The sequence below is a fragment of the Petaurus breviceps genome, unplaced genomic scaffold (genome assembly GCF_028583685.1).
Source record: "Petaurus breviceps papuanus isolate PSGF00001 unplaced genomic scaffold, PetGlider_PUasm1.0 90730, whole genome shotgun sequence".
NCBI classification, from domain to species: domain Eukaryota; kingdom Metazoa; phylum Chordata; class Mammalia; order Diprotodontia; family Petauridae; genus Petaurus; species Petaurus breviceps.
The window spans coordinates 8,589,408-8,612,786 of record NW_027187324.1 but is presented as its reverse complement, the minus strand read 5'-3'; the positions used below and the strand labels follow the sequence as shown (position 1 = coordinate 8,612,786).

At 34.9% G+C, this 23,379-nt stretch overlaps 1 protein-coding gene across 4 annotated transcripts in view; it reads right to left on the bottom strand.

The window, feature by feature from the left end:
• Positions 1 to 23,379, bottom strand: part of PIBF1 (progesterone immunomodulatory binding factor 1) — a 321,204-nt gene that overhangs the window by 220,847 nt on the left and 76,978 nt on the right. The window lies entirely within an intron of this gene.

The window sequence follows — 23,379 nt, the reverse complement described above, 5'->3', positions numbered from 1 at the left end:
CATGAGGAGGCTTTTTACAAGGTTAGAAGCTCACCTCATACTAAGAAGAAAGCAGGAGAATCAGGGAGACCAAACAATCAGGGAGATAATTGAGGATTTCACTCAGCAGGAGATTACTGATATATTAAGTAGATTCACCCAAAGGATGGGAGAATCATTAGAGTCTTGGATGGTGAGAATCAGTGATGAAGGGGCCAGAGGAATATGGGCAAATAGCGTAGATTGCTTGAAATGTACAGGTGTTTGTCAGAATTCTTTTGTCCACAAAGTTTTCAGATATCTTCATATGCAAAGAAGTAACAATATGACCTATTAGCTTTAGCTGCCAATGGATGCAATAAAATGTATCCCACTGATTCTATGTGGCCTAGTGGAGACAGAACGTGGTATGTGTATAGAGACTGTACCAGAAAAGTTAAGAGAGGAAGTAATGTTCATGGTTGAAGATGCAAATGCATATCACAATATTCCCTTGGCATTTCCTCACAGACATATCATAGTGGAGATGGCTCCTCCTGCTTAAAAGCACCTAATTCTGTCTGGATAAGATTTCATAGCTAAATGACTTAGGGGAATAGGAAAAAGATAAATTTCCTTGAGAGAGAAGACTAAACAGCCAATGGATTGAAAGTCAGAATAGACTGACAAGAAAAGAATTGTTTACTGTTCTACTGAGAGCAGGGGTTGATTTTGGAAGAACTGATGGGATTCCAACTAATGAACTATATGAAATGTACCGAGAAAGGGGGCTTAATATTAGACAGAATAGAGAAGTGAGGACTGCCCTTACAGTTCCTCCTGAATCCTCATATCCAAGTTTGTCATACCCTCAGGGAGAATAGAAAATTAGCTTAACTCCCAGTTCAGATTAAAGAAATACAGAGACCCCATATCAATTTGACAATATATTAGAAAAATGGAACAAATACCGTAACCAGAGCATTGTCAGATACTGCAGTAGGGGCCTCTTATTTATGGGAACCCCAACAAGTTCAAGCATGGAACTCCTGTTACCATCACAGGACTAGGAGGGGCTGAAATATCAGCCAGACAAGTTAAACTAACGATGAAAATTAGACAATTACCTAAGAAAGAATATACTGTGGTTATTGTACCCATTCCAGAATACATCATTGGAATAGATATATTGAGAGGTATGACTGTATTTACCTGAAGGAAGATGCCAATTTGCAGTAAGGAACATAGGAATTAATACAGTTTTAGTCGGAAAAATAAAATAGACCCAATCACTTTATCTGAACATTCTGAAGTAATTACTTTAAAGCAGTATGGTGTGGCATGTGAGCAAGATGAAATTACCAATACTATATAGGAATATGCTGAAGCAAGAGTGTTAGTCCCTATAACCACACAATGGAATAATCCTGTTTGGCCAGTATGAAAATCAGACAGGACGTGGAGAATGATGACAGTAGATTATAGACAATTGAATAAGGTGACTCCTCCCTTGTATGCTGCTGCTCCAGATACTGTCACCTTAATAGAAAAGATCCAGAAATATGATGGGACTGGGTACTCAGTTACTGAATTAGCCAATGCTTTCTTTACTAACCCAATAGACTTTAAACAATGGGACAAGCTTGCTTTCACTTGGTAGGGCAGAAAATATACTTTTACCACTTGCCACAAGGATATCTGCATAGCCCCACTATCTGTCATAGGATTGCAGCTGAACATTTGAATGAATTAGAGCTACCTGGTGTACAGCTTACCTACTACATAGATGTTATTATGATACAAGGGAAAAATGTAAAAGAAGTGAAGAGTTTGACACTTTTAGCTGAGGATATGAAAAGCAAAGGATGGGAAATTAACCCTGCAAAGATTCAAGGGCCAGCTCAAAAAACACAAAATTTTGGGGTATACAATGGTATAAGGAGCTGTGAGAGACTCTCTCGCAAACCTGAAAAAAGATTCAGGATTTTCCTATCCTTACCAATAAGAAAGAGGTCCAAAAGTTTATAAGATTATTTAGATATTTGAGACATCACATTCAGCAAATGGAACAGATTCTGAAAACTTTATTAAAGTTACTCGGAAGAAATATGAATTTGACTGGGGACTTGAGCAGAGTAAAGCTTTGGAAGAAGCCAAGGCTGCTATACAATTGGCCCTAGATTTATGGCCTATGCAAAATGGCCCAGTGAAATTACAAGTGACTGTACAGGATGATTATGCAAACTGGAGTTTATGGCAGAAACAACAAAGCTGAAATATACCCTTAGAATTTTGGTCTAGGAAACTTCCTTCACCTGGAGTTCAATATACCCCTTTCAAAAAGCAGTTGTTAGCTGCATATTGAGCTTTGATAGAGACTGAACAACTGAGTCTGGGTCATGAAGTGATATTAAGGCCTGGAATCCCTATTATGACCTAGTTAATGAGTACCCCAGCTTCTCACAGAATTGGACATGCACAAGAGGCCAGCATAATTAAATGGAAATGGTATATTCAAAATAGAGCTAAAACAGATAAAAGAGGAGTTCAATGAATAGGCCTCTATTATTATTATTAGAAGTTAGTCAAGGCATGGCCCCTTCAAATAAAAAAAAAAAAAACAACAAACAGAGAGGGGAGATCCTTCTGGGGTCCTGGCCAAAAGAGAAATAGTTACTATTTATTATTTACTATGTACATTCACTCTGTGCTAGGAGGGCAGGGTCCTACTGTCCAATCTATGAGCTGCAGACTGAATTGGGTTTAAGGCTTGGTCTTTGAGAAAGAAATCCAGCCAGCTTGAGTTTGAACTCAGATATTCTTGATTTTTCCTGACTATCTACTGTACAACCTCATGGCCTATAAACAACAGAGAGATTACTGATTTGAGCTAGAAAAAATTCAAATGAATAAAACAACCTAGTACAACTAAGAGGAAAAAAGTCTTAAATACTGATGCAATGAAAAAACAGCAAAAAAAGACTTGGGGCTGGAATCATATTAAATATGTGATGTTTAGATGCCAGAAAATTTAAATGACCAAAATAGGCCCAATTCTTCTTTGGTGTGGATAGAAAACAGCAGTAGTACATCAGAGACGGTGATGATGGGTATCCTTTTCTGAAGTATGATGAGACTGAACTGAGACTATTATTTCCAGTTTTAAATGCCAGCAAGATGAAAACAAATTACAGGGAGCTTAGAAAAAAAGAAGCCAAAATGATTACAGGACAGGTATGAGTGAATTATGAGAAAGATGAAAGTGTCTAAATATGTATAGTTTGAGTAAATGATGACTAAGGCAGTTAAAGGAGACATGACAACATTCCTAAAACATTTTAAAAGTATAAAGACTAAAGATACACAGAGGAATAATTAAGTGTGATATGAGGCTATAACAAAGTAATATAATAAGATAAAATTAACATAAAATAAATCTAAAATTTTAAAACATTAATCAGTGACAGCCCACAAAAATGTAGTAAAGTATATACATCATTCGAAAATCAAAATTCGACCATGGGGAAAAAGAAGTATAAAATAATAACTGAAAGTAAACAATGATTAGGTGTTCCTCTCTATCTTTTAGTTTTCTCTCACTATATCTGAAATACCAATAATGTCTTTATAAAGCACTTCCCTATGTCATCAAACATTCATATATTAAATATGGGTTATTTATAGCTTTATAATGCTTATGCATTATGCTAAAACATATCATGCTTCTGCCATCTAAAAAAACTCCCCATTTTCAAACATGAAATCACATGTCAATGCAATGGATGTTGCATGTAACTATATATATATATTTATATCCTTTAGAATTAAAAGGAAACATAACACATCTCGTTCTAAATCATCGTTCTAAAAAACATTATTTTTTGTAAAGCTGTTTTGCATCACTTCACATATATAATGGTGAAATTACCTGCCTTCTCAAGCAGGAGAGGGACTGGAAGGAGAGAATTTGGAATTCAAAATTAAACAAAAAACAATGTAAAAAATAAGCAAGTCAATCAACCAATTATTATTATTTTTAAAAGAAACATTTAATATGTGACGCATAATAAGGCTGGTAAGATATGCTGTGGAAAGTGCACTGGATCTGGAGTCAGAGAACTTTTCTTTAAATCCCAGTGCAGTAAGATGGAAAAAGTTATTTTTAGTGTCAAACCGGAGTGGATTCAAATCCTGCAACCTCTGGGAAGACACAATCTTTTGGGGCTTTAGTTTCTTTTATTCATAAAGTGAGGATGCTGGACTAGATTACCTCTAATGTCCCTTTCAACTCTAAATCTATGTGATCCAACAATACTATGAGTAGCAAATTCCAATGGGAAATATACTTGAGATAAATAATCTGTGCACAACTCTCTCATACATTCAGCTGCCTTCTTCATCTAAAATTTCCCTATTTTATTTTTTGCTTTACTTTTCCATCCTTTTCACCTTTTTAAGGTGGGTTGAAAACAAATCTCAAATACTATACAATCTCTAGGTATTCCCCCTCTCTCCATTCTCTTCCAATGCAACTAAATCCTAATTCATGAGATTCATGGAAAAGGTCTGACATTATGCCTGAAGGTTCATGAACTAAGGGAAAACCAACTTTGGCCTTATTTCACTCTACCCAGCCTTGCTGCTTGCTGCCATAAGGAGATATCTGTAAATAGAAAGGACAGAAGAAGTAAATAAAAGACCACATTTGACAAGCAAAGGTAGGCTAAATTAGGACAGGAGTAGTACAGTCAATCCTCAACTTCTGTGGGGGTAATGTTCTTAGAAAATGGAACTAAAGTCCCAAAAGTGAATGTTGATATGTTAAACCTATAGGAAAGAGGAGGCAGGGGATTTAGGTTCCCATGATCACCAAAAACTGTACTTTTTCACTAGAGATTGCTGAAATATACTTTTGTGCATATAATTCTTTACAACAAAACATCAATTCTGATAATATGCAGTTGTCCTAATACAGTGACCATGAAATAACTCTCAAAATGCATACACAAAACACATAAAACATTCTTGGTAGCAATTCCCTAGAATTCTGTGACCTTTTTGTTAACATCTCAATGGAAAAAATTATTTCAGACAATATTCACTTTTCATAAAACGTAAAATCTACAGTACTATAAATATTGTGCAGCAAATACTTTTTTTTTTTTTAAAGCAATCGGGGTTAAGTAACTTGCTCAAGGTTACACGGCCAGTTATTTCTGGATGTGGTGCTAAGTATCTGAGCCTGGATTTGATCTCCAGGTCATTCTGACACTGGAGCCGGTGCTCTTACTCACTGAGCCACCTGGCCACCCCTAAGCAATTGGGGTTAAGTAACTTGCTCAAGGTTACACGGCCAGGTGTTTCTGAGTGGGTGCTAAGTGTCTGAGCCCGGATTCGATCCCCAGGTCATCCTGACACTGGAGCCGGTGCTCTTACTCGCTGTGCTATCTGGCCGCCCCTGTGCAACAAATTCTTAAAACTAAAACATTTTTTAACCTGAATCTTACCTTCCAATGTATCACATGACAGTGAGGGTATTATACTGTACACTATACTGCTGTAAACCTCTCCATCTTGGCCACTCTATTAAAACCAATGGAGAATTTGCTCGGACTTTATTTGCTGCTGTTGGAAGATACCAAGACTGGTGAGTCCTGAATCACCTCTGACACTCTGTCATTCATAACTGGTGGATTGTGTTGGGAGACTGTGAAGGGTGAACTAGCTGGAAATAATCCATTAGTGATGTCTTTTTTGTGTGCTATTTGAGATCCTTAGGTTCTCAGAGTATGGGAGCATAGCAGAGGCAAGGTAACATTTAACCTTGAGGCTGTGGTGGATGATCAATCAGCAACCTTCATTTCTCTAGTCAGCTGGTTGACTAGGCTGAGAGAGGCTGCTGACATTTTGACTTAAAGTTTATCTAATGCTTTTATTTTCTCACTAAGCTGCATCACCGACTTTCATGCTTGGGCTTAGAGCACAAAGGACTTGTACTATGGTTTGGGGGCATAAATGCAACACAAAACTTGAGTTTTAAAAGGCAAGCAATGAAAATATGCAATGAATGCACATGGAGCTCTTTACAATGGTAGAGTGAACAAGACTAGTGAAGCGCCTAGTAGGACACCAGCTGCTCCACAAACTTGGTGCATCACACTTTTCATTTTTTCTCTACTGTATATAGCCGCCAATGTGCACGGCTGCCAATGTAAAAGTGAAAATGAGGTTAATAATAAAATCACATGAATGCCTGAAGTTCCAAAAGTTAAATGTGAGAATGCTGAGGACTGACTGTAGACATGGTTGAAAGTACTTGTTGGCTCAGCCATTGGCTTGCTGAATTTAAGGTGTGGAAAGGATGTATATCCAAGCAGCAGGTAGAGAAGTGAGGTTGTGTTGTTTTTACCTGCTATATTACACTGATGACTACTAGCCTGGAGCTTGCAGGCCACTAAAATCCTTGTATCTTTTTCTTCACAAACTACTATCTAACCTGATGTATGGAACCCAAATATAAGAGAAACCCCCAGAATTTAGAGATATCTAGAGTGAAGGGAAGATAGGAGTTTGGGATGCTAAATATTTAAGGAAACCATTGACGAGTTAGGGGAGAGCTTATTCTCTAAGAGGCAAAAAGGTTATACTGGATGCCAATGGAAAGTATACTCTGGATAGCTACCTAAAAATGTTAGCCAATTAGATTTTTCTCTTGAAAATGCTGAGTTTATAAATCAATTTAGAGATTAAGGATCAGTGGTTTAGTTAGAGTCTCAAACCCACATTTTGCAAGTACAACCTATTACTTAGGGTTCAGAAAATCTATGTTTACTACATAGAGATGATTTAGTTTCATAACACACATTTCTCATTTAAACATCTGTTGACTTATTTCTGGATCAAATGCACACTGGTTTAACCAATGGCAAAAGAGAGCAGATGAATAAGAATAGACATGTTTTGTGGCACCAACATAGAGAACATTCCATTCTCATAACTGACAGGCTACAGAACATATATACCTTGATTTTCCAGTAAACTCCTTTTAAAAACTATTTCAATGCTAACATCTCTTTAACATTTAAGGGTAAGCAAGTTACTTCACAGGTATAAGCATGGTCAGACTATTTGTCTTGGATGATTCTGGCATATTTTTCTTTGAGGTATGTTATAGTAGAAATAGCATTGGATTAGTAATCAAAAGATGTGGATTTTAGGACACACTTTACCATTCATTACTTGTGTGACTTCAAGTATATATTACTTAGCATTCAAGACCTCACTCATCTCCTCTATTTGTAAAATAGAGATAGTGGATTAGATGACTTTTAAGGTTCTTTCCAGCTCTAAAATTCTATGACTTGATAGAAGCAAGGATTTCCATCTCTAAGATTTTTATGAAGTGCAAAGAATTTTAGGTATGGTAACAATTTTTATATTGTAGAGTTTCTATGAGTAATGACCCCAATGAAAACTCTGAGTTTGCACCACAATGATTCAAATTTGAAATATACTAAATTCCTAATGGTAGATATGTGAATATGATTTTTAAATGAAAGAGAAGGCAAGAAAATCTTACTTTTTGTAGATATGGCAACTCATCTAAACATCTTTTTTCACTTTTGGTGAACTAAGTGAAAGCCTAGTAACCAAAAAAAGTCACTATACATCTAACCAGTAGAAACATGTCCAAGAGTCTATAATCTTAAAGGATTAACCACCTTTTTTGGACCAACTGAAGGATTTCTTATGATTATCAAAAGAAGTATGAATATTAAAATAACTTATAATATTTGAAAGATTGCGTCGTGGAAGAGGGATTCAACTCATTTCATTTGGTTCCAGGGAACAAGGCTGAGATGTTAAAGGAAGGCATACATGTGCTAAAAATAAGGAAAAATGTCCAAATAGTTAACTAACGCTTTATAAAAACAGAATGGACTGAATTCTCTGGTACTTGAGGTGTTCAAGCAGGACTGGATGATTGCTTACTGCAGATGTCATCTAGAGAGAATCCTACTCTAAGTAACAGCTAAACCACATGCTCTCTGAGTTTCTTTCCAAGCCTAAGATTCTATAAAAAATATTTGAGAGGAGGGGTCCTGAGTAAAGGGAATAAATAACTGAGGAAAGAGATATAACCTCTCAGGGCATTTTCTATTTCTAGCATTGTTGCAAAGTGTAAAGAATTTTACTTTGCTTAGAGTTATCTACTTATTGAAAAAAACCAACTATTTCATGTTTTTAAACAAAAATTTTTTTTCCTCTGATCAGCAAAAATCTGCTTTCTCTTTCTCTTACTCCTACTCAGATTTGTTTTGCTTGACTAAGGCAGCAGTGAATAGAGCACTGGGCCAGGAGTCAGGAAGACCTGGGTTCAAATTCAGCCTCAGACACTTACTAGCCATGTGACTCTGAGCAAGTCTCTTAACCTGTCTCAGCTTCCTCAACTGTAAGATAGAGATAATAATACCATCTATCTTCCAGAGCAGTTGTGGGGATTAAATGCCTGACACATAGTATTTAATAAATATTTAGTTCTTTCCTTGACTATGGTTATTGGTCATAATAGTTTAAAGATTGGGGAGAAGTGAGAAATTGGGGAGGAGAGAGGAAAACTAGTGACAGTAGCACAAAAATAAAAGAATAAGTGTTGATAAGGCATGAAAAAGGAGGTTCCCAGGGAAAAAGGAAAGCACGACAGCTTTGGAAGTATAAAGCAGAATGTATCATGTACTTTAAAAAACCCCAAGCTGTCCACAATTCCTTGTTTCATAGACAATCTTCTTTGTATAGGGAAACACTCATGTTTCCTGGTGTTTGTCAAGTTCACAACAACAAAAACAATTTTTTTTATTTAAAAAAAAATTGTGCACAATAATTGAAAATATACTGTTATATTAAAATTTAGTGTTCTATATTCATCTTCAAAAGCCTTTTCTAATTATATGAAAAGTCCCCAATAATACAAACATTATCAAATATAAAAAACCCCAAAACCAAGCATATAGATTATAAGTATTTCCCTTTAACAAACAGAAAAATTCCTCAGTTCCTATCACAAAAAATATCCTCAAATCTACTAATTAATTTCTAGTAAACTAAGATGGGACCACGAGGATCTTATATTTGATAGCTAAAAAAAGGAAGCAGAAACATTATACAAGGAGGGCTAGGAGCTGGTTATTATGAAAAAATTCATAACATAAAATTATTACAGGAAAAGAACACTATATATGGAAACATTCAAGAACTAATATAACTTTAATATCAATAACTGTATAGTTAAGCTCATATAAACTATAAGGAGGAGCTGTTTGCTTCTATAATTGGGCCAGTACCTCCTAGTGTGTCTAGGGCCAAGATTATCAGTCTTGCTTTTATGATACTTTTGCCTCTAGTGATTTCAAAGGATGTTGGTAAAAGATTTAAGCAATATTATTCTTAATAATAAATAAAATAATTTTAGCTTAAGTTGATAAATACTATATAATATGGTACATATATTTTGCAGGGATTTCTGGGTAGGAATTACAAAATCAAATAAATACAAAGCATTATCACAGTTCCAAAAAGATTGATAATCATTACTTTGAGACCTCTAAGGTATCATTTTGTGTAAAATATAGTAATTTACTAAGTGGCACTTTAGTAAGCTCAAAAGAGTTAAGATAACTTGAAAATGGGCTTCATTTACCCGCAAAGAGAAATTTACATATGCTTTGGAAAACCAGGTTCAACAATAAAATAACACAATTCCTATAAATATATCTGAATTAAAATGTATATGATCTGACTAGGTATAGATATGATTTTTTAAAATTATCCATCAACTTCTAGTGCCAAGATGGTGGAGTGAAGAAGGAACCCTCTGAAGCCCTCCCAAATTCCCCTCCAAATAACTAGAAAATCACCTAAGAATTTATCCATTAGCTGGAAGCAGCTTATCAGCATAGCAGGAAAGGTCTATTTCACTCAGGTGGGGAGACAGCAAGGTCCAAGGGCAGTAGCAGCAGAAGCCAGCCTCACAGCAGGGTTGCAAGTCTGGAGCAATCCACTAGTGACACCCTGCCTGCCTACAAATCAGCAGACTCCTAGGCAGGTGAACAGTCTGTACAATGCAGCAAGGTCCCACCCCAGTGACCTCAGCCTAGCACAAGCCACCAGCAAGGCCTTGACCCCAGTGCTGACCACTAGCAAAACCTCACCCAGGTTTGGCCAACAAGAAAGACCCCACACCTGGGGCCTACCTATAGAGAGATCTGTTTCCATAGCAACCAAGAAGAATGGCCCCACTCTTGCAGGCAGATCAGCAACAAAATTACTTTTCCAGGGCCAGCAACCAGAAAGACTCTGTTAGCATAAAGGCCCCACCCCTGGAGCAAGCCAGAAGCTGAATCCCACATCCAGGGGAGGCCAACAGGGAGGCCCACCCCATAGTACAAGACAGAAAGGAAGCCTACCCTCCAGAGAAAGCAAGCAGCTAAGTCCTGAAACCCAGTGAAAGCCAGAAGTAAGACCCAGAGATACAAAACAAAAAGCTTGGGACAGTGTAGAAGCAGAGCCCAACTCTCACATACAAACACCAAGTCACAAAAAAGGCAGAAAAAAAGAGCAAAAAACAACAACAACAAAAGAGCTCGACTACAGAAAGTTAGTATGGTGATAGGTAGGATCAAGGCACAAACTTTGAAAAGGATAACAATATCAAAATGGCTATATGTGAAGACTCAAAGAAAAATGTAATTTGTTCTCAGGCCCAAAATGAATTCCTGAAAGAGCTTAAAAAGGATTTCAAAAAAGAAAATTAAAGAAGCAGATGAAAAATTGGGAAAAGAAATGAGAGTACTCCAAGAGGATCATGACAAAAGAGTCAATAGCATGGGAAAAGATGCGCAAAAATTTACTGAAGAAAATAACTCCCCCCAAAATAGAGTTGGTCAAATGGAAAAGTACAAAAGTTCACTAAGAAAATAAGTCCTTAAAAATTAGAATTGAACAAGCAGAAGCTAATGACTCTATGAGACATCAAGATATGTTAAACAAAATTAAAAAAGTAAAAATTATAAGAAAATGTGAAATTTCTCACTGGAAAAACAACTGACCTAGAAAATAGATTCAGGAGAGATAACATAAGAATTATTGGATTACCTGAAAGCCAGGATTAAAAAAAAGAGATAAAAAGAGATTAGAGGACAACATCATTCAAGAAATTATCAAAGAAAACTGCCCTGAACCAGAAGGCAAAATAGAAATGAAAAGAATCCACTGTTCACTGCCTGAAAGAGATCCCAAAATGAAAACTCCCAGGAACATCACAGCCAAATTCTAGAACTCACAAATCAAGGATATAGTATAGCAAGCAGCCAAAAAGAAACAATTCAAATATCATGGAGCTACAATTAGGATTATACAGGCTTTGGCAGCTTCCATATTAAAGAACCAGAAGGCTTGGAATATGGTATGCCAGAAGACAAAGGAATTAGAATTCCTACTACAGAACAAAACTGAAAATAATCTTTCAGGGGGAAAAGTGGGCATTTAATGAAACAGAGGGCTTTCAAGCATTTCTAATTAAAAGACAGGAGCTGAATAAAAAAACTGACCTCCCAATTCAAGACTCAAGGGAAACAAGGTAAAAAAGAAACAAGAAAAAGAAAACAAGAAATTCAATAAGGTTAAACTGTTCATATTTCTATATGGCAATATAATATTTGTAACTCAACTTTATTGCTATAAGAGCAATCAGAAGGAATACATGTAGACAGAGGATGCAGGTATAAGGTAATTGATGGGATGATACTCCAAAAAAGGGGTGAAAAAGAAAATTGCATTGGAAGGAAGGGGGGAGATTTGAATGGGGTAAATTATTTCACATAAAAGAGGCATGAAAGAGCTATCATTCAGGGAAGATGACCCCTCTTTGCCCCTTTGGTGGAAAAGCTTCAACCTAACTCTCATCAAAACTGGCTTAAAGAGGGAATAACATATATTATCAGTTGGATACAGAAATTTAACCCTATAAGGAAATAGGGATGGGGATAATACAAGGGGAAGAGCAGGCTGATAAAAGAGAGAGTATTTTGGGGAAGGCAATGATCAGAAGTAAAACACTTGTGAGAAGGGAAAGGATGGGAGGTCAGGGGGGGGGGATAAACAAACAAAACATAGCATGGAGGGAAATACATAGTTATCATAACTATAAATGTGAATGGGATGACATCACCCATAAAACAGAAGTGGCTAGCAGAGGAATTAAAAACCAGAATCCTATAATATGTTGTTTACAAGAAACATATTTTAAGTACAGAAAAGAAAGCAGGGGTAGCAATCATGATCTCAGACAAAACAAAAGCAAAAAAACGATCTAATCAAAGGAGATAAAGAAACTATATCTTTCTGAAAGGTTCCAGAGACAATGAAGTCATATTAATACTCAACACATATGAACCAAACAGTATGGTATCTAAATTTTTTAAGGAGAAGTTAAATGAAATCCAGGAGGAAATAGATAATGACACTATACTCTTGGAGGACATCAACTTTTGCCTAACAGAACTAGATAAATCTAACCAAAAAATAAACAAGAAAGGAATTAATGAGGTAAATAAAAGTCTGGAAAAGTTAGATATGATAGATCTCTGGAGAAAACTGGATGGTAATAGAAAGGAATATATCCTTTTCTTCGCAGTACATGATATCTACACAAAAACTGACCATGTGTTAGGATATAAAAACCTTACAACCAAATGCAGAAAAAAAGAAATAGTAAACACATTTTTTTGGATCATAATGCAATAAAAATTATATTCAATAATAGATAATAGAAAGAGATTAAAAATGAATTGTAAATTAAGTGATCTAATCTTTAAAAAAACAAGTGGGTCAAAGAACAAATCATAGAAACAATCAGTCACTTCATTAAAGAATATGACAACAATAAGACAATACAACAAAATTTATGGGATGCAGCCAAAGTGGTAATCATGGGGAAATTTATATTTCTTATAATGAATAAAATAGAGAAAAAGTAGATCAATGGGCATGCAACTAAAAAAACTAGAAAAAGAACAAATTAAAAACACATTAAAAAAATTTTCAACAAAATTGAAAATCCTACAAGTCAAAGGAAAGATTAATAAAACTGAAAGTAAGAAAGTCATTGAACATAAATAAAACTAGAAGCTGATTTTATGGAAAAAAAACCCAAGAAAATGAATAAATCATTGGTTAATTTGATTAAAAGAATGAAAGAAGCAAATCAAATTACTAGTATCAAAAATGAAAAGTGTGAATCACCACCAATGAAGAGGAAATTAAGTCAAATGTTAGAAGATATTTTGCCCAATTATATGCCCATAAATTTGACAATCTAAATGAAATGCATGAATATCTACAAAAAATATAAATTACCTACACTAAAAGAAGAAATAAAATACTTAAATAACCCAATCTTAAAAAAAAAAATTGAACAAGCTATCGATTAACTTCCCAAGAAAAATTCCACAGGGCCAAATGAATTCAGAAGTGAATTCTACCAAACATTTAAAGAACAATTAATCCCAGTACTATGCAAACTATTTGGAAAAATACGTGAAAGAGTCCAACCAAATTCTTTTTATGACACAAATACAGTGCTGATACCTAAACCAGGAAGAACCAAAACAGAGAAAGAAAAGTATAGACCAATTTCCCTAATGAATATCGAAGCAAAAATTTTAAATAAAATAGTAGCAAAGAAATTACAGCAATATATCATGTGGATCATACACTATGACAAGGTGGGATTTATACCAGGAATGCAGGGCTGATTCAATCTTAGGAAAACTATCAACATAATTAACATATCAAAAACAAAACAGAAACCCTATGATTACCTCAACAGATGTAGAAACAGTCTTTAACAAAATACAGCACCCATTGATATTAAAAACACTAGAAAGCACAGGAATAAATGGAGCTTGCCTTAAAAAGATAAGTAATATTTCTCTAAAACCATCAGCAAGCATTATCTGTAATGAGGAGAAGCTAGAAGCCTTCCCAATACAATCAGGGGTGAAGTGAGGATATCCATTATCACCTCTGTTATTTAATATTGTGCTAGAAATATTAGCTATAACAATAAGAGAAGAAAAAGAAATCAAAGGAGTTAGAATAGGCAATGAAGAAACAAAACTATGATTCTTTGAAGATGATATGATGGAATACTTAGAAAATCCTAGAGAATTTAATAAAAAAAAATACTTGAAAGTATTAACAACTTTACCAAAGTTGCAGGACACAAAATAAACCCTCACAAATTATCAGCATTTCTACATTTTACCAACAAGGTCCAGCAACAAGAAACAGAATGAGAAATTGCATTTTTAAAAATTGTAGACAATATAAACAACCAAGACAAATTCAGGAATTATATGAACACAACTACAAAACACTTTTCACGCAAATAAAGTCAGATTTAAACAACTGGAAAAATATTAATGTTCATGGGGAAACAGAGCCAATATCATAATTGACAATTATGACAATTCTACCCAAAAAAGTTTATTTAGTTAGTGCCATACCAATCAAACTATAAAAAAATTATTTTATAGATCTAGAAAAAAATGATAAAATTCATCTGGAAGAACAAGAGTTCAAGATATCAAAGGAATCAATGAAAAAAAAATGTGAAAGACAGTAGACTAGCTGTACCAGATCTCAAACTGTATTATAAAGTGGTAATTGTCAAAACAATCTGGTATTGGCTAAGAAAAACAAATGACAGTATAGTAAATGTCCATAATAATCTAGTATATGATTAACCCAAAGATGCAAGGTTCTGAAACAAAAACTCATTATTTGATAAAAACTGTTGGGAAAACTGGGAAACAGAATGGCAGAAACTAGGTATAGACCAATATCTCACACTGTGTTCCAAGATAAGGTCAAAATGGGTACATAATTTATACATAAAGGGTGATATAAATAAATTAAGAGAACATGGAATAGATTTATCTGTCAGATTTATGGATAACAGAAGAATTTAGGACCAAAGAAGATATAGAGAGCATTATAAAATGTAAAATAGAAAATTTTGATTATGTAAAGTTAAAAAGTTTTTGCACAAACAAAACCAATGCAATCAAAATTATAAGGAAAGTAGAAAACTGGGAAGAAAATTTTGCAACAAGTATTTCTGATTATGGCTTCATTTCTCAAATAGATAGAGAGCTGAGTCAAATTTATAAAAATACAAGTCATTCCCCAAATGACAAATAGTCAAAGGATATGAACAGGCAGTTTTTAGATGAAGAAATCAAAGCTATCTATAATCATATGAAAAAATGCTCTAAATCACTATTGATCAGAGAAATGCAAATTAAAACAGCTCTGAGATACTACCTCACCCCTATTAAGAGTGGTGAATATGACAAAAAGGGAAAATTTCGGATGTTGGAAAACTGAGACACCAATGTACTGTTGGTGGAGCTGTGCACTTATCTAACCATTCTGGAAAGCAATTTGGAACTATGCCCAAAGGGCCATCAAAACTGTGCATACCCTCTGATCCAGCAATACCACTGCTTGGTCTATATCCTAAAGATATGAAAAAAAAAGTGAAAAGACCTATTTGTACAAAAATATTTAAAGCAGCTCTTTTCTGATAGCAAAAAATTGGAAATCAAAGGATACCCATCAATTAGGGAATGGCTAAACAAGCTATGGTATATGATTGTAATAGAATATCATTGTGCTAGAAGAAATGACAACCAGGATGATTTCAGAAAAACCTGGAAAGACTTAAATGAAGTGATACATAGTGAAATGAGCAGAACTTGGAAAATGTTGTACACAGTAACAGCAAGATTATTCAATGAAGAACTGAGAATGACTTAGCTATTCTCAGCAATACAATGATCCAAAATAATCCCAAAGGACAAATCAAAAAACATACTATCCACCTCTAGAAAAAGAACTGATATTGACTGAATACAGAGTGAAGCATACTGTTTTTCACTTTAATTCTTTTTTTCTTTTATTTGAGTAATCTTGTATAAAATGATTTAATATGGAAATGTTTTACATAATTGCATAGGTATAAACGATATATCACTTACTGTCTCAGGTAGGGGATAGAATTTAGAATTGAAAACTTAAAAATGTTTAAAAATTATCTTAAGTAGCTGAAAAAAATTACATGTTTTGCATTATATAGTGTTGCAAGTATTATGCTTGTACATACTCATAAGAAGGCAGCCTGGTATAGTGTGAGAAGAAATGGTCAGCAGATATGATTCTCTTCCTCTGTGAATACCATTCTCTCCTTTCTTGTACGTACTGCCATGCCCCCGTCAAAATGGTCCTCTGTGTCACTGCTACTGTTTCTCCTTTCAACCCCTACTTTATTTTTCATTGGAAAAAAGCCCACTAAGTTGAGTTTCTGAATAGCACCATGTCAGGATGAAAGAAACAGAAGACATTGCTCTGAAATCTGAGGAACATAAGTAATACTTAAATCTAAAATTCTTTCAACTAACATCATAATTATAATTTAAGAAACATTCATAGAAGGTCAAATTAGAAATATTATACAAAGACAAAAAAAATCTCCAAAGTTATATTATTCCATTTTCATTGGAAAGTAACTATTTTCTGGCAGGTCACCTTTACCCTCTATCAAATACACCTCCAATCAACCCTCTGTTTCTCTCTTTCTGAAAGGACTTTTCATGGTGACTGAAGTATAATTTAGAAGCAGTCTCTAAAACTGGAAGTAACATTCATCTAAATATGCCTGCCAAGTTTAAAAATGTTTTAGGAGTTAAACTGAAACATGTTCAAAATGACTCATTGTGGACCAGAATATACACTGGAGGAAATAAGAGCTCATTTACAAGTGGGAGAAATATACTCACACTTCATCTGTGGTAATTCACTGGAATTCCCTTCCAGTAAACATCATATTTTAAAATAATCATGGAAAATATCTTACTTTTAACTGAAGTTTTATGAGTTGATTTAGGCAGCTGCCACTGCAAATATTTTATATGTATCTTTTTATAGGACATGGGTATAATTACCAAATTTAAATCAATGAAAAATTTCCCTCTAAAGCAACAAATAAGACATCTAAAAAGAAGGCTGCTTGATCATTAGATATCTATAAACTATTAAACAGTACAGTTTTAAGTACACGGATAGAAAACATAATCACTTATGACCCTAATTGTCTCAGATACTATCTTTAAACATATCTGTAAAAACATAATGGCCTTTCTTTTGAATACAAAAAATTCTACTGATCAGAATGATAAGTAACTTGAACACCACAACTCCCCTTCCCCAGCACTATTTGCATTGATCTATGTTTCCTTGTCTCTTTGGTCCTTTCTGAAATCAAATAATTACACATTTGTTATACTGAAAGCTGGGATAAGGAATTGTCTGTACCCCTGTAAGAAAAAACTACTAGATCAGAACCTTACATGAGCAATGAATGAGGAATTCTACATAAACTTGCTGATAAAAGAACAAAGTGAAATACAACTACGGACAATTGCTTTAATTGTTGTCTCTATTATGGAAATGCTTACACGGTTTCTTCTGCATAGGTATCTTGGAAGAAAATTTCATCCAATTCAAAAATTATTTTTTTTTAGTATTTTCTATATGCAAAGCCCTATATTTCATGTAAAGCATAATGAAGCACAGTCGCTAATTTCATTGAGGTTATAAACCAATCACTCTGAATTCAGAACTAGGCTACAAGGTAAAAGGAATTTAGATTTACATCCAACTCCGCCATTATTTGCTAGCTATGTAACTCTGTAAAAGTCATTTGAATTTTAGCTTTCTCATTCAAAAAATACATATACCTTAATTTTCTCAAAGAAATATTATGATAAAATATAGTAAAGGTGAAGATGTTTTGAAAGTAACATAACAAAATGACCATTAAGATTAATTCTTACATGTAGCAATTCCTCTCATGATGATTTTGATTCAGATAAGAATTGTTACTGCCAAGCACAATGAAGCCCCTGGTGATACAAAGACAAAAACAGAATAGTCTCTGACCTCAAGGACTTTACGTTCTGTTTTAGACATGGGTAAAGGAGGAAGGAAACAACACACAGAGAAGCAAATATAACACACATAAAAAAAAACAAACAACATGCACATATGGGTGAGGTAGGAGAACACTAAAAACTAGAGGATTTTGGGGAAGATTTCATAGTAGTTAGTAGCACTTGACATTTGTACTACCTAGCTCATGGGGTTGTTTATGAATTGATTTAGACAGTTACCATTGCAAATATTTCACATGCATATTTTATAGGATGTCTCTAAGGTCCTTACCAGCTCTAAATCCTTTGACATTATTAGATTTTCCTCCTTCAGTAAAGTTCATGCTATATGATTAACTTAGGTGCCAACTGAGGAAATTCTTGCATGAAAATGCCAGATGGTTTTTTCATTAAAGGGATTGACACTCAATGCAATGTCAATTTTAATAATTCTCTAAACATGAATTTGCTCAAAGAGAGTTGGAAGAAGGGACTGCCTTTCCTTTCTTAAGTTTCTGCCCTAAAAGTCTGCCTTGACTTTGAGGGATCTTGTGAGAAGGAAGTCATAGGTTATGGAGCTGCCAGAGCTTGGGTAAGTCTGAGTGGAACAATGACCCTTGGCTGTGGACATTTTGAGTGTAGTCTGTGGTTTAGGTTGGGGAAAATCTACATTGATGATTAAGTGTAAGCTAGGAAGACAGATGGTGTACCCTCCTCCTCTACTTTTTTCCCTGTGGAGAGCAGGGAGTGGGGGTTAAGATGAGGGAGGGAGAGAATGTCTTCCATGTTACCTACTCACTTTCACCTCTGTTTGTCCCTGCTAGGCTATCAGGGGTTGGAGGAAGAACTCTTTGGAAGTTTTGTTTACCTTCAATTTTAAGCTTTAAAATGGGATAAATTTTCTGGTTAACAAAAAACCCCCAAACACAAGTTCTTTTATATTATTCGTTTGGAAAAGGAGGGAAAGTTAGACTCATCTTCCTCAAAAAAGAGTCATATTTATTTATCCAGCAAAACTAAGCAGAGAACAGGAAGTCAGAGGCACAAACCAGGATCACAACTGGTACTATATATTCCATAGATAGTAGAAACATCTGTGACCAAATACCTAAAGATGGTTTTAGACCTGCTTTTGTCCTCTTTGTAAATGAAATATAGAGCTCAGAAAGTACCTGAACTTAGACCCTTTAGATCAGAAAGGCTGCAGACGTTTGTCCAACTCTGAAAGCTATCAAGGGCAGTTCAAAAGAAATGTAACTGCTAGAGGGGATTGGGGAAGTTAGGAGTAGTGCAAATATAAGAGCTAGGAAGAAGAATTCAACTGAGCCATGGGTGACTGATAAGGCAGCACCACTATGGCAACACACAAACACTGGGTGCCTATCATTTACTATGATAAAATGTGCAAATCTCAATATCCTTTATTGCATTAATACTATCCTTTAAAAACAGGAGGAAAAAATAGTTTACCCAGTTACTAGCAGCTCAACATTAAATCAGTGCCAGATAAGTGGCAAATAGAGTAAAAGAATATTAAAAACACAGACACTACAGGTTTGTCTAAAGTGGCCCAGTACTGGAATAAAGCACAGAACTGAAATTTTTCTAAGCCAAGCATTTGAACTACCTCAATGAATGGCCAGGGAAAAATTACTTTTTTCTGACCCCCCAGTTTCCTTTCTTATAAATGAGTATAAAATATGTTATTTACCAGAGAAGTTATGAGGACTAGACAGAAAATGTAAGACATGAAAGAAACAACATAAAGTATTCTAAAATTGCTTGAGAAAAAAGGTACAATATCAAGTGCAATATTCTCTCATTAGCTGTTATATAAGAACCATGAAGCACATGAACTTAAGTTTAAGAATAAATAGGAAATTTCTTTTCTTTTTTTTTTCTTTTTGGAGGGCAGTTGGGGTTAAGTGACTTGCCCAAATTCACACGGCTAGTAAGTATGTCAAGTGTTTGAGGCCGGATTCGAACTCAGATCCTCCTGACTCCAGGGCTGGCTCTCTACTCACTGTGCCACCTAGCCACCCCAGAAATTTATTTTCAAAGACATAATTCAGGGCCATCAGTGTGCTAAATGTTTTTCAACATTTGAAGCATATTTTTAGATTTTAATAGCAAAAGAAGCTAGTATTTAGAATTTATCATGATACAACTCAATGTACTAAGAACACAATTTTTTTTTTCTGTTTTAATCATATTTCTCTATGGAAATAATCATATCCTCATATATACATGCAATACACATACGCTCAAATATTACCATGTATCCTATGTCTAAAAAAAGGGAGGCCTTTAGATAACTGTCCAAATCAAATCTTAATGAATTGAATGTTTTCGCTACTTTTAAAAACATGTAGTTATATATTTTTAAATCAATATCTGGATCAGAAAAATTATAGTCTTAAATCACTGCATTTGTTTTAAAGAAAACATAGTGAAAACAATAAAGAGATCCATGAAATACAAAAATAACCAGCATTCTTGTCCTATGGGTCAACAAATAATCAGTAGGTTTGTTTCCCAGCTTCATTATTCACTTTCCTCTTATTTACTTTTGATTTTAAAGCTATTCTGAATACTTGCAGGTGACAGGAGGCTGTTCTCTGTATAATCAATATTTTATTTATGGAAATATTTGAGGAAGTGTGTGAGGACAGGGGGTGGGAAGGGAGAGACCTGTGATTTGGTAGGAAATTATCTCTAACCTTTTTCCAAAGAAGATCAATAACTAACTGCTCTGCAACTTGGAGTCTTAGAGGCAACTGTGGATGTCCTACAGAGCTCTCTTTCTCTTCTATCTTGCTTGGTGACCTCATCAACTCCCATGGATTGAATTATTATCTCTATGCTGATGATTCTCAGATTTTTATTCAGCCCTACCTCAACTGACTTCCTGTCTTACATCTCAAGCTGCCTAGAACTAGATGTCTGATAGACATTTTAGTCAACATATCTAAAACTGAATTATTTCCCCCCCTTAAACACTCCCCTCTTTCAAACTTCTTTATTACTGTTGAGGGCACCACTACTCCTCCCCACCCCCCAATCTTCCTGAGGCTATCTTCAAGTACTCTCTCATTACCCACCACCCCCTTGTTGTTTGTTGCCAGGGCCTGTCGATTTTACCTTTGTAATATGTCTTGAATATAACCCTTTCTCTGCTTTGACATTGCTACTACCCTGGTATAGGCCTTCATCTCCTAAACCCTGGACTATTAAAATAGCCTGGTCTTTATAATCCTCCTGACACAAATCTCTCCTAACTCCAATCCAAGCTCCACTAAGACATCAATGAAATTTTGTTGTAGTGCAGGTTTGACTGTGTCACTGTCCCTCTACTCAATAAACTCCAGTGACTCTTTATGTCTCCTGGATCAAACACAAAATATACTGCTTGGCTTTCAAAGCCTCCCTAACCTATCCTTCCAGTCTTCTTATAATAAACCATGTATTCTACTACAGTGATGCTGGCCTCCTTCCTGTTCCTTGATCAGGACATTCAATTTCCTGACACCAGGCATATTTACTAGCTGTCCCTCATGCCTGGAATGTTCTCCCCCCATCTCCCGACTTCCTTCAAGTTCCAGCTAAAATTCTACCTTTTGCAGGAAGTCTTTTCCAATTTCTCTTAATTCTAGTGTTTCCTTCCTGTTGATTACTTCCTATTTATCCTGTATACTGTTTGTATGTAGTCGTTTACAAGTCTTCCCCATTAAACTGTAAACTTCTTGAGTGACTCTCTTTTGCCTTTTTTTTCTATTTCCAGCACTTAGCATAGTAAATGGCATGTAGTAGGCACTTAATCAATGTTTATTGACTGACTGAAAAGTTAAATGACTCACCATGATATGTTAAAGAACCAGTCCACATTAAAGATGGTACTGGAAACTTAAAGCATCCTCATTCCGCAGGGCCAGCTCTCTAGCCACTACCACATGCTGCCTCTCATACTGTGTCATTAAAGAGCTTCAATAATAAATGAACCCTCTTTTATTCATCTCTTTAATGAAACAGGATATTCTGGTTAACCAGATATTCTGATTAATAGAATTATTATAGGTAATCTACCTTTTGGAACTCGGACAAGGCATGGAATATAGCAAGGGAAGAGGGGGTCAGGGCTTCTTCCTAGGCAGGGAGCAATATGACAGTATGTTATTCAGTATTCTAGATGTTATCTGAGGGCAAACTACCCAGTGGGACATGGATTTTGACCTTAAAAAAGGGACTTGTAAGCTGAAAAGGGGAAACGAAATTAAGCAGGACAAACACAATGGACAAGAGAGGTCAACCTTGATGGTCAGTGAAGAATTGCAAAGGCTGGAACCAGAAGAGTGAGAATGTATATACCAATCTATCTTTGTGGCGTAAGTGTCAGTTACTACAGCTTCTCACATGCAGGCATTCCTGGGAAGCTGGGGACAGAAAGCCCAGCAGTACCTTGTAGTGCCTCAAGCTAATCATTACCTGTATCAATTGCCACTGTATTATTGTCATGTGTAAGGGTCAGTAAAGAAAATTCTGATTAAGAGAATGCTGAATAACAGACTAGTATAACAATAAAAGAGTTAATCAAAGTCACAGTTTCCACTCTCTTCTCCTAAGGTCTGAAAAATGAAGTAATGAGTTTGAGAACCTATGAAATCCTGTCTGAGCATGAACAATGGTTGATTTCTTAAAACCTGGATTTTCTTTTTTTATTTTCAGATCCAAGTTCCCTCCCTCTCTCCAACCCTTCCCTTAGTCATCGAGAAGGCAAGAAATGATAACCATTGTATATATGAAATCCTACAAAACATATTTCCTCATTAGTCATGTTTGGATTTTCTCTTAAGATTTCTGTAGCAAATAATCTGATTTTAGTACTAAACCAAAAATAAATAATATTCTGAAACAAACATAAACCAAGAAGACTGTCTAGATAGAATTTATTATATCAAATACTTAAAATGTATATGTTAAGAGCAGGAAAAAGAAAAATACAAACTATCTGGTATATTATTTATAACTATATTTAAAAAGAAGGTATTTGTTTGATTCCTTTATTTAGGAACACGCTTTATTACATCACAAAATCTTTTGTAATATTTCATGTCTCAAAATTTCTCTTGAAAATTATGCGGGGAAGGGAGAAAATTTGGAACTCAAAATTTCAAAAAACTGAATGTTAAAAAATGTCTTTAGATGTAATTTGGAAAAATATTCTAAACAAAGAAAATTATGTGGTAAATTATTAAAGACTCATCCAAGCCATTTATAATATGCAATACTTATTCTGAGGTGGACAACAGACTTCTACAAGACAATACATGTATATATTGTCTTACAAGACAATATATGTACAGTTTTAAGTATG